We start from the raw sequence: 14768 nt of genomic DNA, 5'->3' as shown, positions 1-14768 counted from the left end.
TCTGTAACTGTGTTAACACTGGCAAAGTTTGGGAGGAATTGGATAGGTAAGATTATGTTTTTATAATGTCCACGCATTTCATGTTGAAATATGCATTAGTTGGCGATGTCATGACCTGTTTACATTCAATTTGGAGATTTCAAAATAAACTTGTCCTTGGTTCGATGAAAATGTCGCACAATCTGCCTGTCATGTCCAAGCAAGACAAGTTTATTATTATTGTGGGTTCGGAAAAAGCGATTCTATTACGTCATCTACTATTACGCAGTTGACACTTCAATATATTAATAGACACTCAACTAAACACACGATCAATAAATCCATCTATCAATACTATTAATACATCGATCAATACATCAATACATACATATATATTACAGAAAAATAGAACAATATCGGCACCGTCGGTTTCAAATCCAAAACAAAGAGGGGCTATAACTAGTGTTCAAATGACCAATCATAAGTCCCCTTTGTTTTGGATTTAGAACCGACGCTACCAATGTTGTTCTGAGTTTCTGTAATACATATATAAATAAATATTATGCTATTATATTTTACAACCAATTGTGAATTAACAAATGAAATTAACAATTAGAAACCTAGATAACACTAATAACAACGAGAAAAGCAATTCCAACCACCTCAACATATTCTACAGTAACTCGATACAAAATTAAGACTAATTGTTATGTTGGATCAAATTATATCTTTCTTACTCCAGTTGAATCTACCAAAACTTGAAAAAGACATAACTGCCCACTCATAAATTAGACATTTATTTGATAACACAAACATTGTGCATTACTATCCTAATGTAAAAAGACTAAAAATTCTAAAAGCATTGTATATAAAAACTAAACACTATACAATCAGCAATATTAATTATTAATCTAGCCAAAATATTTTAAAATGCCGAGCTTATTAATAGCTTTAACATATTCTTATCCGACAAAAAACATTGTAAAATTTAATTAGTCACAGACTTTGCTCGGAATCAAACCCCATCACCATGCCATACTTAAAACCCCACAAATTGCCGCAGCGTTCGAACTTAGCAAATATGAAGGCGACTGAATAAATCAATCGAAAGTACTTGCAAAAATGGAACAAAAAACAAAAATAAAACGTACGGTGTCTACATACGACTATTCGAAAAAAAAAAAAACGCGGTGGATCATTTGAAAAATTGAAAAATAACTAATTAAGTAGAAACGTTCCATGTTGTGAATAACGTTTTTCTAAATGAAAATATGTCGCATAAATACACACATACGATATATATAGATATATATACAAAGTCATCACCATTTATCAAGGCCAAGAGGCCACTCGAGGATAAGGGTTAAAGAGTGTACTGTAGGCAATTGGACAATAAAGTAATCGTTATTAATGGAAATTCGATAAATTTGTTAACTTATATGGAACAGCTCATCAAAAACTTGTTTATGTAAGACTTGAGATATTGTAGTCAGCTGGAAAGCAGGAAAACGGAAGACAGTTCCATAAGCGTGCAGTTCTATGAAAGAAGCGTTGTTCATGGAATCTACGTTTAGGTAATAGAGTGGAGAAATTATTGATAGTGGTTTCTGCTAGACAGGTGTTTCTTGTGAAAGTTTGGCGAGGGAGGACCATAGATTGGAGCTCAGTCAAGCACTTGCCATGAAAATAACGATAAAGCAGAAACAAACTCACAACATCTCTTCTGTGAGAAAGATGTTGCAGGGAAGAGAAAAGATCCCCTACGAGGTTACGAAGTCTATTTTGAACTCCATCTTTCTAGCAGCTCCTGCCCAAGTGTGCCAACAATACTCCATCCTTGGACGTACCTGGCTCTTATATAGATAGAGAATTGCATCAGCAGTGAGATATCTACTGAATCGATAGAAGGATCCCACCATTTTTCCAGCAGCTTGGCAACTGATTTAATGTAATAATATAGTAATAATATATATATATATATATATATATATATATATATATATATATATATATATATATATATATATATGTGTGTGTGTGTGTGTGTGTTGCACATATGTGTTTATATATATGCTTATATATGTGTATATGTATGTATACATATATGTATATAAAGATTGTTGTATAATCCTTTATTTTATTCAACTCATGATCAAATGTTTTTTTGTCCTTTTACATATTCATGAGTCGATCAAAATCGTTGTTAATTATATAACAACATTTTAAAAATCGTTGTTAATTATATAACAACATTTTAAAAATTGTTGTTAATTATATAACAACATTTTAAAAATTGTTGTTAATTATATAACAACATTTTAAAAATTGTTGTTAATTATATAACAACATTTTAAAAATTGTTGTTAATTATATAACAACATTTTAAAAATTGTTCTTAATTATATAACAACATTTTAAAAATTGTTGTTAATTATATAACAACATTTTAAAAATCGTTGTTAATTATATAACAACATTTTAAAAATTGCATTTGTTGTAATCTATTGCTGATATGATTTTTTTTAATAAATGGAGACACCCTTTACGGATTTAATGTTTCCTTCTAATACCATTTTTTAAGATGAAATGCATTACTTCAACTCATCTACGGGATCTGTTTTAAAACTTCGTGTCAACTTCTCTATTACTCAGTTTTTGAATTTCAGATTGCTTAGATGTTTTCTTGAAAATATTATCCATGATTTCATGCACCGAAAGAATGCAGGGGGTTTTAATGTATTCAAAAAATTGCCAAAAATATTGTACTTTCGAGGTGGATTCAATATATATGCAAATATTTTCCAATTGCAGAGCCAAAAACAGAACAAAATCTGGCCAAAGAGGCGAAACGTTTTCGCGCGACGTTTCTGAAAAGTTCGTCTCTCCTATTTCTGTCCGTCGAATTGTCGTCTCATTTACAATCATCGAACAGAATTATTAGATACAAAGATTCTGTTAGTTGGAATATATTTTGGGAGTTAAATATTTTGCATTTCTTTAGTAGACAAGGCCATATATGTACAATGAAATATGAGCACAGAAAAAATTCAGTCTAAGAAAATGAACGTTTTTGTTGTTGTTTTTTTTTTTGCCATCTCTTGCGAATCTCAAATTGAATACCTAGCGAAATCGACAAACAACTTTACGCAATAATAATGCAAATAATCTAACAAAAAAAAAACTTATGTTTTGACGAGAATACGCGGGGCTCGTTATACCTAAGATAAATTATTATACGGATAAAAACGACAAAATAATAATTGGCTTGACAGACTAAACAGTACCAATGTTTTAAACAATTGTAACAGAATCAACAGAGAAATTCTTTAATAGTTAAAGTTGCGACAACACGTCTGACCAAAATGCTTTTTAAAATGTTATTTTTCATCATTTACGTCATTGCTTATTTACGTAATTTCTCTTCTACGTCTTCTCGTTTCACTCGTCAATTATTTATGCCATTCTCTTTAATCCCATCATTTCTTTTATTTATTCTTCCCGCCAATTTTCATTTGCCATTCGCCCCATTATCTAAAATAGTCACTGTGTAAGCAAGCAAGATTATCACAGCTTTAGTATTACGCATAGAATGAGGTACATTTTATTCAGATCATATGAACAAAATGAGTCCGTTGTTAGTATTGGTTTCCCGATATCGTTCTATTGAGAATTATTTCTAGAAAGAAATCGGGTATTATTGGAGAGAGGACATAAAGGTTGCCAACATCTCAAGTGAAAGTGTTTCTGTGGAATCTTATTACTTAGGCGTGGAAACCGTATATCCGGTCTACAACTTTCTGTTTGAAAAGTTCTGCGCATGTGTAATTAAATAAAACAAAACCTTAAAAGATTTTTTAATCGAAAGTTTTTCACGTTTAAAATATTCAAATAAAAGTCAAACTTAATCCCTTCTGCTTTTTTCATCGACATATTACGAATTTTATTTATATTTTTCATTGCAAATTAGAATAGCTTTCAACCAATTAATTTTTAGTTAAACGAAAAACAAAACCAAAGTTTATAATTTTTTTTAATTCATTTTTTCATACAACAATTTGAGACGCTTAAACAAGCGGAAGACATTTTTAACAAAAACATTAATAACAAATAATTTTTAACATTACAAAAACATTAATAACAAATAATTTTTAACATTACAAAAACATTAATAACAAATAATTTTTAACATTACAAAAACATTAATAACAAATAATTTTTAACATTACAAAACATTAATAACAAATAATTTTTAACATTACAAAAACATTAATAACAAATAATTTTTAACATTACAAAAACATTAATAACAAATGATTTTTAACATTACAAAAACATTAATAACAAATGATTTTTAACATTACAAAAACATTAATAACAAATGATTTTTAACATTACAAAAACATTAATAACAAATAAGAACCTGATATTTGGAACAGATAAGTTAAAGTATTTGCATGGAAAAACGTTCAAACATCAGTTTTTTTTGTTTCTTTAAAATAATTAAGTCTTTTTAATAAAATTAAAATGATTCTTAATATAAATAAATGAAAAGTTTTAAACTGTTATAAAAATGAAAATGAACGAAAAACTAAATAATTAAATGAAAAATATAAGTAAAAGTTTTTTTTTTAATTAATACTAAAAACTTCTGTCGAACTTGTTTATTCAATACATATTACACTCCACTCTGCAATTTGTGACGCATACTTTTCCAGAGAATTCTTGTCAAGCCCAAATGTGAGTGGTTTTATCTTTTAAATAGAAATTTTTTCACCGGAACTTACAAGAAAAAACAAACATACGAAATATAGTTTCATTGTGTCTTTATTGACTTTTTATTTTATTTTTATATATTTAATAATATAAGCGATAAACACAAAGTGTTTAAAATGACAGTAATATGGAATTGTTTTATTAGATTATCATTTGTAGAATAATCTTGGGCTCAAAATCAAATATTGCTAAATGTTAAAAATTCAAACCTCTTTTGAACCAATCTTCTTTGTGTGTTTTAATAGTTGTATCACACGCACGCACACGCACACACACACACACACACACACACACACATATATATATATATATATATATATATATATGCTTTGCTATGAACTTTGCTTTCGTAAAAGCTGTATTGCCTGAAGAGGTCTCTAGTTATGAAAAACTAACCGATCGAAACATGCTCATGACTGTGTAGCAACATGTTACTGCTTATGTAAAAACAAATAAAAAGTGTATATATATATATATATATATATATATATATATATATATATATACACGAGACTAGACCACCTGTGATCCGTTAGGTCAGTATATGTTATGGTTAGCTATGGAATAGTGAGTATATTATTTATAGCAAAAATATGCGCGCTTGCTTGGCAACCATTTTTAACATAAAAAAAACCATTTTATTTTTAAATTTGCTTTTAAAAAAAGCTACATTATGTTGGTCATTCGAACTTTAAAATTTGTCTGACATCATTTCCGTCGAATGGCTTTATTAATAAAGAAGATGACTTAATGAAAGCACTTATCACAAGTCAACGGCTATAACTTTTGTGGCTCTGTTGGAAATGTGCCACTGATATAAGAAGGATAACTCTATTTTACTAAGCATACAGTAAGGCACCCACTTTTTGGCCTACTGCATTGAAAAGGTCACATATAGTCATCGTTCATCAGAATAGTGACTCAGACGAGGTCAGAGGTCACACAGTATCAATATCTATTATTCTCCTAATATTTCTATCACACAAATCGCACGTATACTTCTGCGCAAGATTGAAGGGGTAACTTTCTCGTATTTATCCTCCTCACCACCACCACCACCACCACCGCCGCCATCTACCAATTCCATCATAGTTTCTTCTTGTTTCGTAGGCAGCGTTTCTGAGCTTATCCTAAGAGGCAGAAGGGGATCAGGGTCATCCTATAATGGTATGTAATTTTCCTCATCGTTTTCAGAGGCGGAAGAAACGCAACAAGAGCGGATATCTTTCCCATGATGCGGAACACTATCAACCAACACAGTATGAGGGTGTATTATTTCTTCTATTTTTCAACTGCCAAATCTGGTAGTGCACCAGGCCGTCAAGAATTTTACCCAAACACGCCCCCCCCACTTTATATGGTGTGTCGACAACTCTAACAAGTGATGATATGACATCTATTTCCTGTATCCGCTCGCTGGCACAACTGATGGTGTTGCATTATACCAGTATACAGCTTCTGGAATCGAACACTTGATCCTGGCTGCAATTCTTTTGACAGTTCAGTGATACTGTTCATCTATATCGTTACCTTCTGGAAAATATGCACGTCGGTAACAGGTCCTATTCGTTTGTTCCTATTCGTTTGTTCCTATTCGTTTGTTCCTATTCGTTTGTTCCTATTCGTTTGTGAATTTCTGAAATTCTTGACATCGAAATGTAGAGGCATTATCAGTCAAGATTTCAAGTGGGGACCACGTTAAAAAGACTGATCTTATTTGACGTATAATACTCGATGCATCCTGTCGTGTCAACAGATGTAATATCATGAAACGCTTTGGGCCATAATCTGTTAAAATCAAGAAATGTTTGCCATCATAATATCCATGCATATCCGACACTAGTTGCCCTCTATCTCGAGCTTTCATTTTTCCCACCAGACCAGAGCAGGACAAATTCGCTGACGCTTGTCACACGAGTGTATGATTACCTTGTTCGATGCCTTCGTAGTTGCGGGACACACTCTTTGAACAAAATGTGGTTCGACGAATTCTAGAACATCCATTTTTCTGATGTATTACACGGATGTCAATAAATTTGTTAATACTGCACATGTCAGATCCTTGCCTCATTAAATCAATCCACCCCTTTGACATTCGAGTCTATTAATCAGTCAGATTATCCTCTGATGAACCGAGTATAATGTTAACTTGCAAGCTGTTAGAATGTCGGTCAATCAGTGGTAAACACATATTGAGTCGTCAGTGTGGATATGCACGATACTGATCTGCCACTGCAGTGCAAGATTTTTTAGCTTAGTATCACGTTCAGTCAAATTGATATGTTGAGCATTATTTTTCTGACGAAATCAGCACGCACTTCTAAACAGTACCAAATCGTTTCAATACCACTCCTGTAGCTAAAGAATTTGTTTCAATCCTTGCATTTAAATTAGAGTCCAGACATGTTATCCGTTTCGGGCAGGGTCGTGCCTACATAATCTAGCCAATGTTTCGGCCATTATTTGCTTAAGAAAATCGCCATCATGTCATCCCATTCTTTTTGTGACGGTAACCACAGTCACTCAGCTTTTTTAGTACTCCTGTTGCTCATTGGAGTCATTCACAGACACGTAAATGTCCTAATTTATTGCAAATAAAAAGTGATGCATCATCTCTCAACACACTACGTTATATTGGAACTGGGCTCCCTCGCTTCCATCGTAAAGTGTTACACTTCTCTCAGACGTCAAGGTTCTACACTAGCAACCAATGCTTTAAGCGCTTAGGACCCTTACTTACTAAATCGAAGGAATCTAGTTTCATTCAAATCATATCTGCATACATTATGTCCTCATTGACATATATATATCAATGTTGCATCAAAACAGTTTTAATGGTGAGTAACACTTACGCCAAAACACAAACATGTCAAACAATATCTTTCTCCTTTGATCATTGCTGTCTGAAATGGCCACAGCAACTCATTTACTCGTATCTTCAGGTAGTTTTAAATCCAGCAATATAAATCCCCTTCTGATGTCACTCTCGTAGTTTAGCCGTGCACACATCAGTATTCGCAGTGAAAACATCAGCATGTTGATTTAATAGTCTGTAATCTATTACATGTTGCACTTTATCTTTAGTAGGTTGCTTAATAGCCATAAACGAGATTAATCCTCGGGGAGGGGGCCGCAGACGTTCGCGTGGATACGGTATAAGCCAACCGTAATCAATGCATATATGAAGTTCGTCTTTGTATGCAGCTCGATTCTTAGCAAACTCTGGAATGGTATTGCTCATCTGGCGGTTCGTTGCCCATTTCCACCTCGCAGTCCTCTTTTTGTGGTCAAACGTAGCATAGAAGTCTTTTCCTCAATAGAATTGGTTATGGGTAGGATTGAAACCGCTATCTTCAGACAATGCTCACCTGGAACCGCAACCCGTCCAGTGCGCCACGAGACCTAAAGGGCAATTTTAGTCTTATAAATCCAAGTTTTTCGTTCTTATATGATCTTCCATGGTCGGTTCAGTACCGAATAGTATATTATTTTCATTATTGGAATTTTTTTTAGATGAGTAATTTGTATGTTTAACGTGGTGAGACGACAACGACTATGACAATAATTACTGAGGATATAGTTAAGAGACTCAGCACTCCTATTCCGTCGCGGTTAACCACCTGACGACGGCCAAAGGAGTAGTTGGCTGAAACGTTGTGAAACAACAACTATGAAGATAAGGATAACAGTCTGTAAAAAAAAAAAAAAAAAAAAAAAAATATATATATATATATATATATATATATATATATATATATACAAATTACTCATCTCAAAAGGATTCTAATAATAAAATAAACCCGACGATGGAAGACCATATAAGAACGAATAACTTGGATTTATAAGACCAAAAAATCCCACCTTGATCGCCCTTCGGGGCCCGTGACGCAGTGGAATCTCTACGATTCAATTGTCTGAAGATAACGGTTTCAATCCTACCCAAAGCCGGCCAGAGGATTAGTTTGCCAAAATGTGTATAACGACAACGATTATAGACGGCAGTAATTACTGAAGATATAGTTAAAAGACTTAGTATTCCTATCCCGTCACGGTTAACAACCTGACGAAGGCCAGAGGAATAGTTGGCCGAAACGTTGTGAAACAACATTTATGAAAATGAAGATGAATAAATATTTGATGTGTGTAAATATATTCGTATGTAGGTTAATTAAATATAATATATAATTAATTAATTAATCATAATATATAATTAATTATAATATTTAATCAACTATTTACTAATCATAATATATAATAAATTAATTAATTATAACGTATAACAATCAATAAATTATAATATATAATAAACGATTAATTAATTATATATATATAACTAGCTGTACCCTGCGACGCGTTGCTGTGGCTCAATTTGGTGTAATGGAAAATTCTAATAAAAAGAGAAAATGCATGTTTCTTATATTCTTAATACAGCAATCCACTCAAAAAAGTAATAAAAAAAAGCGAAAATGAAAAAAAATAAAATGGTACTCTTGTAGAATTGGATCCGGATCTTCGGAAGTTACCGTCAATCATGGCTTGGGCTCGACCAACATTCAGTGGATTAAGCCGAACGTTGCTAAAATATTGAAACGCTAAAAAGTTTTGGGTTTTTTTTTTTTTGTTATTGTATTAAAAAATGTGAGATTTTAATTAATATTTAGGTGAGGGGGGTTACTATACACAGATTCGAAAAAGTTGTCCAAAAACAAATAAATGAAAGCAAAGGTAAGGTAAATTATGTTTCTATCTAACTGGATAATGTTTTAGTGTTTTTATTTAATGTAAAATGTTTAATTGGCTCGAAAACTCAGTGTTTATAGATGTATTTGAAAAAGACGAATGGTCGCGGATTCTGTTGAATACGTTGTTTGGGAAAATGAGTTAAAAACTAAGAAACTATACAAAACAGTGTCAGACACCCACTGATTATATGTTATCGTGACATGGGCTGACATATTCGGTGGGTTTCTGACAGTATTTTGTATATTTTTTTTTTAGTTTTAAATCATTTTCCCAAACTTAACATCATCAACAGTATCCGTCACCATTTGTATTTTTCGAATACACTGATAAACACTGTTTTTCGAGCCGACTAAATGTTACAGTAAATAAAACGGGTTGTTGAAAAATTGATATAACAAATAAATGTTATCAAAGGCAAGATAAGTTACTTTTCTACCTAACTGGATAAGATTTTAGTGTTTTTATTTAGTGTAAAATGTTTAATCGGGTCGAAAACATGTAGTGTTTATCAGTATATTTGAAAAATACAAATGGCGACGGACTGTGTTGGATACGTTAAGTTTGAGAAAATGAGTTAAAAGTAAAAACTATACAAAATACTGTCAGGAACTCACTCAATATATGTGCAGACATGTATTCGGTGGTTTTTAACAGTATTTTGTATATATATATATATTTTTTTAGTTTTAACTCATTTTCCCAAACGTATCGTGTTTAACACAAAGTCTGCCACCATTTGTAATTTTCAAATATAGCAGTAAACGCTGTGTTTTTGGAGCGGAATAAACATTTTACATTAAAAAAAAAACTAAAATTATCCATTTTGGTAATAAAGTAACATATCTTGCCTTTGATAATATTTGTTATACATTTATTTTTGGACAATTTTTCGAATCTATATGTACAGTAGTACAAACCCAATAAAAACACTAAAAATTATCCAATTAGGTAGAAAAGTAACTTATCTTGCCTTTGAAAATATTTACTTGTTATATATTTGTTTTAATTTTCAAGTCTTTGTGCAAGTACAAACCCAAAGGGGGTATTTTTCTGTCTAATTTTATTTTTGGTACCGCGCTTAAATTTAAATTTCCCGATATCTTTTTTTAGGGGAGTATTTTTTTTTACATTGGTCCACCTCCACAATTTTCGATTATGATGAATAAGAAAATCTCATTTAAAATTTGCAGAGGCAAGTAGTTTTCGAGATATAAAGATCTGTACTATGCATTATAATTCACTGGCGGCCATGAATAAACACTCTCAACCTCCCCATATTAAGAACGGCTTTCGGTGCCTAACCATGTGTTTTAACCTTTTACCTGTCGTTCATCTGTTAAAAACGGCTTTTGGAATAAATACCACCATTCTCCTCATATTAAGAACGGTTTTCGGAATAAACACTCCCAACCTACTAATGTTAAAAACTGTGGCGGTGGACCTAATGTGAAAATTTACCTTTTGTTTTTTTAATAAATTGTTAGTTGAAAGCACAGAATAGCGACAAAACACCATCCCCTTCCCTTGGTAAGAATGGCTGAAAAAATAACGGTTTTCTTGGTAGACACTTTTTTGTATTTCGCCTAACAATTTCTGGTGCTAATGCACTTACTGATCCGCGCTATTTTTTAACTCGTATTTCCAAGTTTAATTAAAGTTGCACTGAGACTAAAGCTGCTTTCAGGTCTGCCAGCAACCACTGTAAAAGAGTAAAAAAAAATGCAAGAGAGCTATATGCCCAGTTTGTTAAATCCAAGGTAGCTGATCAGCGGCTTGGATCCCACCAGTTTTGGCAAATAACAAATAGGATCCTGAACAGAAGTGTGCGTTCTATCCCAACCATTATCAATGGACCAGAGGTCATCTCGTCAGCGTCAGACAAGGCCAAACTATTTGCAAAGAACTTTGCAGCTAATTCTACCCAATGCGAGGAAGGCCATCAACTCCCCATATTTCCTCCTATAACATAGAACAAGCTAGGTAACATACAAACATCCGTGCATGAGGTCGCCAAGCTAATAAAAAACCTAGATTCCAGTAAAGCAACTGGCCCGGATGGCATCCCAATTATAGTGTTAAAAAAGCTTCAACCAGAACTTGCTCCCATACTTACGAAACTATTTAAGCGCTGCCTTAAGGAGAAGTGCTTTCCGACCCCCTGGAAGACCTCATCAGTTTGCCCTGTATTTAAGAATTCAGGTGATAAGTCATCTCCCTCTCAGTACAGACCAATAAGTCTCCTGTGTGTTATGAGTAAGTTGCTGGAATCCATATTAAATAGAGGAATAGTCAACCACCTCAGCAGGAATGACCTTCTTAGTGACACACAATATGGTTTCCGCTCTGCAAGATCTACCGCAGATGTGCTGACGGTTATATCCCACAGGACTAGTGAATCTCTTGACAAAGGTTTCCTTTCTAGGGCAATTGCTCTTGACATATCAAAGGCCTTCGACAAGGTATGGCATAAGGGTCTACTTCACAACATTTCCAGCTACGGTATAACTGGAAATGTTTTCTCTATCATTAAATCATTTCTCTCCGATAGGTTCATAAGAGTTGTGTTAGATGGACAAAAATCGGAGGCCTGCAATATAAATGCTGGAGTCCCTCAGGGGTCAATCCTGGGCCCAACTCTCTTCCTGATCTACATCAATGACCTCCCTAAACACATACTTAAATCATTCGTTGACATCTATGCTGATGACACGACCATCAAAGGCTGTAAATGACAAAGTTCTCTCGGATTCTCTCTCCTCTGATCTCGAGCGCGTGGTTCAGTGGGGGAAGATGTGGCTGATTACCTTTAATGCATCCAAAACCAAACTCCTATCCTTACATCATCAACGCTCTGATCCCCAGCTGGCATCAATTGTGATGGATGGCTCTCGTCTGGGTGAGGCCCCGTGTTTTGACAAGCTTCTTGGTTTGACCTTTACTCCTGATCTGAAATGGAACACGTACATCAAGTCTGTTGCCAAGGTCGCTGGAAAGATGGTGGGATCCTTCTACCGATCCAGAAGATATCTCACTACTGATGCAATTCTCTATGTATATAAAAGCCAAGTACGTCCAAGGATGGAATACTGTTGCCATATCTGGGCAGGAGCGGCCAAAAACAGCCTATCATGCCTTGACAGAGTACAAAATAGACTTCGTGGCTTAGTGAGGGATGCCCTTTTCTCTACCCTGCAACCTCTCTCCCACAGAAGAGACGTTGCGAGTCTATCCTTGTTTTATCGTTATTTTCATGGCAGGTGCTCGTCTGAACTCCAATCTCTGGTCCCCCCTCGCCAATCTTTCACGAAAAACACCCGTCTAGCTGAATCCACTGTGAAAAATTTCCCCCACTCTAAAAATCAAAACGCGGATTCCATGAACAAAGCTTCTTTCTTAGAACTGCACGCCTGTGGAACTCTGTTCCGTCTGCCTGTTTCCCTCCGGACTACAACTTCAATGTCTTCAAGTCCAATGTTAACAAATTCCTAATGAACTGCCCCCTTAATTTAACACTTCATCAAATCTCCACACTAACGTAATGTACTTGCAATAACCCTTATCCCTGAGTGGCTTCCGGGCCTTGAAAGTGGTGATCACTGTGTAAAAAAAGAAAAAAAGTTTTATTATATGTTTTTTATCCAATTGTAAGGTTAAAGTACAGAATAGATACAAAACACCCTCCCCTCCCAATGTTAAGAATGGCTTTTTAAATAATATCGTTATTATTTCAGCACGGATCACTTTCTGCATGAGTACCTAATATTTTTATTTTATTTGTATTTTTTTCACTAACAATTTACTAACAATTTATTATGAAAAAAGATATCGTGAAATTATTAAAAAAATAAAAATAAAAAGATATTGTGAAAGTTGAATTTAACTTGAAAAAAAAAAAAAACACGTGAACGGCGTGTTCAACATTGTAGCCGGAGCTTATTTGGTAATCAGGCCACGTTAGTCGATTAATGGGTGCTAATGGACTTACTAATCCGCGCTATTTTTTTAAATCGTATTTCCAAGTTTAATCAAAGTTTTTTTTTTGTTTTTTTTTGGTATTTTTTAGATTAGGTCCACCTCCACAATTTTCTTTTAAATGACGACTTTTATATGTTTTCGATTATGCTGAATCGCATTGAAATTGTGCAGAAATAAGTAGTTATCAAGATATAAATAGTTGTTTTATGCATTCTTTGGCGGCCATCTATTTTATGCATTCTTTGGCGGCCATCTATTCTTACGCGCGTAGATTTGTTTATGACGCGCGCGCACGCGCGTAAAAAAGATGGCTGCCAGAGATTACAATGCATTATACAACTTTTTATATCTCAGTAACTACTTATTTCTGCAAAATCTTAATGCGATTTCCGTATTCAGCATAATCGAAAACCGAAAAAAGTTGTCATTTAAAAGAAAATTGTGGAGGTGGACCTAATCTAAAAATTTTACATTTTTTTTATTCAAGTGTAAGGTTAAGGTACAGAATAGGTATAAAACACCCTCCCCTCCCCATGTTAAGAAAGACTTTTTAAATAATAACGTTATTTCAGCACGGAACAATAAGTGCATGAGTACTCAATTTCTTTAATAAAGAAAAAGCATTCATATTTTCTTATGTAAAAACAACTTCTGTAAAAAACAAAACAAATAAAAAACAAAGAAAAAAAGTGTACTTTCAATTTTGTTAAAAAAAGGTTTTCTTAAAAAAACTACCGTAAAAAAGCAAAAAAACAAAACAAAAACAAAAACAAAACATCAATCGGTACTCATGCAGAGAGTGATTCGTGCTGAAATAATAACGTTATTATTTTAAAAGCCATTCTTAACATGGGGAGGGGAGGGTGTTTTGTACCTAATTTGTACTTTAACCTTACAATTGAATAAAAAAAACATATCATAAAACTTTAATTAAACGTGGAAATACGATTTAAAAAATAGCGCGGATCACTCTCTGTATTAACACATGTTTTTTTTCGTTTTTTTTAAAGAAAACCTTTTTTAACAAAATTGAAAATACACTTTTTTCTTTGTTTTGTACCTAATCTGTACTCAACGGATTTGATATATATGTTCCATTTTAGATCAGGAGTAAAGGTCAAGCACAGAAGCTTATCAAAACATGATCCCTCTCTAAGACGAAAGCCATTCATTTCCATTGGTGCCAGATGGGGAACAGAGCGGTGATGGTAGAAAGATAGAAGCTTGGTTTTAGATGCATTAAAAGTAACCAGCCACCGTTTTCTCCATTGTAACACGTGCTCAATATCCGAGGAGAG

The sequence above is a fragment of the Euprymna scolopes genome, chromosome 10 (assembly GCF_053919585.1).
Source record: "Euprymna scolopes isolate OS-2025 chromosome 10, ASM5391958v1, whole genome shotgun sequence".
Taxonomy (NCBI): Eukaryota; Metazoa; Mollusca; class Cephalopoda; order Sepiida; family Sepiolidae; genus Euprymna; species Euprymna scolopes.
The sequence above is the reverse complement of the archived record's forward strand: the minus strand, read 5'-3'. Positions refer to the sequence as shown.